The sequence below is a fragment of the Nematolebias whitei genome, chromosome 19 (assembly GCF_014905685.2).
Source record: "Nematolebias whitei isolate Nwh7 chromosome 19, NemWhi1, whole genome shotgun sequence".
Classification (NCBI taxonomy): domain Eukaryota; kingdom Metazoa; phylum Chordata; class Actinopteri; order Cyprinodontiformes; family Rivulidae; genus Nematolebias; species Nematolebias whitei.
This window is the reverse complement of record NC_056516.1, coordinates 5,984,498-5,990,296: the sequence shown is the minus strand read 5'-3', so window position 1 is coordinate 5,990,296 and position 5,799 is coordinate 5,984,498. Positions and strand designations below refer to the sequence as shown.

At 35.3% G+C, this 5,799-nt stretch overlaps 1 protein-coding gene across 1 annotated transcript in view; it reads right to left on the bottom strand.

Annotated features, from left to right (window-relative positions):
* asns (asparagine synthetase) overlaps positions 1-4,845 on the bottom strand; it is a gene marked incomplete at its 3' end in the record, with an annotated part of 49,648 nt that extends 44,803 nt beyond the window's left edge. Inside the window, 1 exon segment of the mRNA XM_037693566.1 lies at positions 4,796-4,845.
* Between the last annotated feature and the right edge of the window lie 954 nt (positions 4,846-5,799).

Below are 5,799 nucleotides of genomic sequence, written 5' to 3'. Positions count from 1 at the left end.
GACAGTGGAGAGAAGCAATGAGAGAGGAAATACAGTCACTAAAAGAAAATGAAACTTTCATACTTTCCCAACTACGACAAGGCAAAAAGACAGTGGGGGGTAAATGGGTTTTTTGCAATGAAAAATGAGGTTGATGGATCTGATAAATACAATGCAAGGTATGTAGCGAAAGGTTACAATCAGAAACAAGGCATTGACTATGAAGAGACATTTTCACCAACGGCTGACATGACAAGTGTAAGAGTGATTATGCAAAAGGCAGCACAGGAAAATTTAATCCTACACCAGATGAATGTTAAGACTGCATATTTGCATGCACCTATTGATCATGAAATCTATATAGATCAACCAGAAGGTTTTGAGAAGAAATCTAACACAGGAGAAAAACTGTAAGGATCCCACTGCCTGCAGCCTGCCTTGCTGATGGCCGCTGATTACCAACACCTGGCGGCCATCAGCCTGATGAGCCTCTCCATCTACTTAAGGCTGCAGTCCGGTGTGATTCAACGCTGGAGCATATCACCTCTTATGGTATTGTACTGTTGTGAGGCAAATGCCTTGGTGAAAGGAATTTGTTCACCTTCTGCTCTTTTTTCCAGTTTCCTGGTTCCTCGTGCTCTTTGGATTTCCCTCGTGACCTGATTTGGATCCTAGGCCTCTCAGGTGTTCCTCGTGCCTCTTTGCCTCCAGTGCCAGCCTTCCTCGTTCCCCTTTTGGACTTTGTTGGATTCCCCTCTGCTGCTCGCTCGCCTTGGACTGAAGGACCAGCTCTCCCTTCGGGTTGGACTGTAAGGACAAAACACATTCCTTAAAATCAACTTGAGCCTCCCCCGTTGGACAGCCATTAACCTGTCGTCCCTCTTTCCAGGAGCCTCAGACCAGCAGCCAGTGGATGTGATTGAATCTCACTGTAAATAATAAACACTGTTATTTTGTATTCCCCTTGTGTCTGCCTCGTTCTGGGTCTCATATCATCTGGGTTCCCCGCGCACTCCTAACAAAAACTTGTTTGCAAGTTACAAAAGTCCTTGTATGGTTTAAAACAATCTGGCAGAAACTGGAATGCTTTACTTCATGTGTATTTAAGTGAAAATGGTTACAAACAAAATCCTAGTGATCAGTGCTTGTATACTAGAGAGACAAACGGTGAAAAGATCATCTTACTGGTATGTGTGGATGACCTCATCATTGCAGCTGATAGTGAAGAAGTTTTGAAGGGAGTGAAGAAGATGTTAAATGAAAAGTTCAAAATGAAAGATCTAGGAAGATTGAAACATTTTCTAGGAATAGACTTGAACCAAACAGAAACAGATTTATTTTTGCACTGTTAACACTTATTTTGTCATCTGTTATGATTTTAACTAGAATCAGTTTAATTTAAATTAACATTTTAATCAATGAATTACAATTTTACAATAGTTGTCAAGCTACAAGCACAATCAACTCAGTTATCCAGGTACTTGGTTGCCATAAAAAAAATGACAAGTACAACAATTATATTTAGGTCTCTCTTGTAAATGAGTCCTAGTGGCTCAATGGGACGAACCTGTTTAAATAAAGGTTGAATTAATATCTTCTATAGAAATAAAGAATTCATCCAGATGATCTAAGGTAAGCTGGAGCAGATCTGAACTGCTGCATGGAGGACAAGGTGGAGCATTATCATGCAGAGAACATCAGAAATAACTTTATAACAGGTGTTACTCTGATCTTTTATTTATCGTGTGTAACGTTATAAAACACTGACATGACTATATTGATCATTGTATTGCATAGACTTTTTTTTTTCTAACAAATATGCGTTTGTAGTCTCGTTTCCTTCTAAAATTTAATGATAAAATCTTGTTTCACTTTAAAATTTAATGATAAATGTATCAGCCGCTTCTAAAAATGCTTTGATAAAATGCATAGTCTGTGAAATAATCAGTAATCATTTAAGTAATCAGGTCGTTACTGCTCAGTAATTACTGAAAGACGTCAGGTGAAGTAAGAAAAGTCGATTTTTGTGTTATGTTGCGCCAGCAGCCGCTCAAACTGGATGAGCTGTTTGGAACTATTGGGAGCTGCATGAACCACGTGACCGCGTATCGGCAAGTTCAAAGAGTGTCGCAACTCTCTCGTTATAGGGCTCTGATGACGGTGATAGAGAACATGTGTTACTTTTTATTTTATTTAATTGGTACAAGCAGTGTTTAAATGTGATTTATAAATAAATCTAACACAAAGATAATAATTTAATGAGTAAGCTTCAACTTTTAATTTGCTGGCAAAGTCTGAAGACACTGCATGTACGGCAGGATGAATTGCATTTAAACAGGAATTAAAGTAATTTATTACATCTACTCAAATGTGTGTAATTATTATATATATATATGTGTGTGTGTGTGTGTGTGTGTGTGTGTTTAATTGCTCTTTTAGCTACTTTTGCCTGAACCTAACGCTGTAAGTGAAACAAGGCATTTCTTGAGTTGCTGTAAATTATGATATAATACATATTTACTCTCTCATTCCAGAAAACAACAACAAACAATGACATCCTTCATGATGGACAGACATCATGGACACCACAGCAGCAGCTGTCTTCACTGAAATCATCCTTAAGTGATCGTCACTGACACGAGGCCTCTGTTGATGGTTGAAGACGAAGGCTTCACTACAATAATCCACACTTTTAATCCAGGTTACAATAATCCACACTTTTAATCCAGGTTACAATAATCCAAACTTTTAATCCAGGTTACAATATTCCACACTTTTAATCCAGGTTACACTCTTCCCTCAATGACACATTTTACAAAGTAGCTACATATTGTGCAGGTATAAAGATACATTTGTATATATTTTTGTGTACATTTATTTTTTTAAGCTATTTGATTTTTATTTTTTATTATTCAATATTTTACCAACAGAATAGTCAAATGGCAACCTGTTTGTTGTGCGAATTGCTATGTCAGTCAAATGTTCAATTTTGGAATAAAGGGGTGGAAATTAAAACGTTGTTTTTTTCTTTTGCCGATTCATCGATTAATCGAAAAATAATCGGCCGATGAATCGATTATTGAAATAATCGTTAGTTGCAGCCCTAGAATACAGTAAAACATGTTTTCCGATATCTTAAGGGTACAGCAGAAAGAGTTGAGTTTTAAAGGAAATAACTCACAAAATCTAGGATTAAAAATCTACTGTGATGCCGATTGGGCATCAGATTCAACAGATAAAAGAAGCACATTATAGGATATTGTGCTAGTTTAAATGATGAAAGTTCTTTGATCTCTTGGAAGAAGAAGACAAAGAAACAACCAACAGTGGCATTGTCTATCTGCGAGGCAGAGTACATATCATTAGCATCAGCTGTACAAGAACGTCTCTATTTAGAGCAACTTCTGAAAGGCATAGATTGTTACGAGTATGTACAAACAAAAGTGTTTCAAGACAACCAAGGTACTATTGCACTTGCTAAGAACCCAGTGAACAGGCAAAGAAGCAAACATATTGATATTAAGTATCATTTTATTAGAGAAATTGTTAACACTGGAAAAATAGTGCTTGAGTACTGTCCAACTGATAAAATGATTGCAGATTTGATGACAAAACCTGCTACTAAGTTGAAACTGAGAAAATTTACTCAGGGCATGTTTGGAACATAAATATGCAGAGACATTTTCATTTCTGGTAAGAAAGACCTTATGTTTTATATGTTTTCAGGACTAACAAATGAGTTACGAGCGAGTGGGGGTGTTAAACGTTATTGTTATTGACGCTCTTACTCAAAAATGTGTTCTAATACTGCCACCTACTGGTGTGTTTTATTTAGTATATTTCTGGTATGTACGTGCGTTACGTTATTACATTTTGCAAGAAGAAGAAAAATGGCGTTCTGTGAACACGAGCTGTGTGCGTACAGCACTGAAGGTCTTCAATAAATATGCCAGAAAGAGGCTGAAGAGACCCAACGACTCACTTGTTTCTGTCTCTCTGCAACGCCGGCACCTCTGCGCTACAATCCATTCAACAGTACCCACATTTAACTCTACTTAAGTAAAGTACAGATACACGAAAAATGTACTTAAGTACAGTAACGAAGTATTTGTACTTAGTTACATCCCACCACTGCCGAAGACCACCTTTGTACCTTTTTTTGTACAGCTTACATGGAAATGTGAATAAAAGCAACATTTCACTTTTTCTACTGTTGGGGCCAATTTAGGAAAAGTCATAAAATTTCAAGTAAAAAAAAAGCATTTAGTGGATTTTTTTTGGGAGGGGGGGGGGGGGGACACAGTGGTGGGTCATTTTGACCCGAGGACAACAGGAGGGTTAAGAACATTATTTATTTAAATAATTATGCATTGGTTGAAAATAAAATTGCATATTCATGTATTGACTGTTTTCAGTTGTATATCCTGAAAGTTTGTTTGGAATATGTTCTTTTTGTTGAGATTTAAAGCTTCATACTCTGCACGTCACAACTTTAAATGTGGTTATTTTGAAGTGAGGCTGCTCGACTGCAGTCAGCTTTACTTTAAATTAAAAATGACCAGAAGTATCTTAACCTTCACTAAGTTTTAGTGAAAGGACTATCCGTTTTTTAAAGCTCCATCTAATAATAAAACTAAACGACATGGATTTGGATGCATCAGTTAATGTCACAGACCTACCATGAAAATCAGTTCAGAATTGACTCAACAAACACTTCAAATTAAAGCACCTCCGTCGGAAGTTAGTTTATGAGAATAACGTTATTTCTGTTTCCGTTCAGAGAAAACAGTAAAATGACCTACAGTAAACAACTCACCTGGTTTATGAAGTCAAATCTTCAGCTTTCTGCTCACACTTAGTCAAACTGATGCAACGCTGGGGTTCGTGAAACAAAGACACAGACCAGAACTGTTGCTTTCAGTGCTCTTCAAAATAAGAGCGTATATATTTACAGACTAGTGGGGGCGCTGTCATTTAAACACCTGACCTGTATAATGCTTTCTGAAACATAACGAAATGCTTTCTTTAGTCAAATATTATCGAATAAACAGGACTTTAAATGAATTAAATTAGACGCTTCTTTAGAATAAAGTTTTATGATCTCTGTTTTTAAATTTTGTGTAAAATATTGAATGAATTTGTGCATTTTATTTTGAAGTTTGAAATTATTCAATGCTGACGTCATATCCGTAACAGGAAGTTTCCATTGCATCAGAAAGAAATATTTGACCCAATAACAGAGCGTTTGCAAATATACAATGCAAAAAAACAGAAGGTGTTGGCAACATTATAGAAAAACCTAAAGAAATTATTTTGAGATTTATTTATTATTATTTAGTTCTATTATTTATTTACATGAAAAAAATAGAAAAATGTTATGTTGGAAAGTAACAAATTTGCAAGAAAAGTCTAAATCTTTATGAATTAATACAGAAATTTACAACCAAACTATAACATTATCTAAAATCATAATTTTGGGATTAAAAAAAAATCACAGCTTCCAGAACTAGTCTTAAATTTACCAGAAAAGTAATTATGTGTGTGTGCGTGCTGTTTTCTATTTTATAGAATTATGTTTTTCTTCATGAATTTACCACTTACATGTAAGAGGACATGTCAATGTCCTTTTATTCATTTATGATTAGTATTATAATTTTATGACTAGTATAATTTTATGACTAGTATTTTATTTAAGTTTTTTTTATCTATTTAAAACTAACCAGAAAAAAATATGTCACGCAAGAAAACTATAATCTTACAAACAAAGCACAGCTTGGATTAAATAATTAGTAAAGACAATGCAGAAAACAAATATTACAA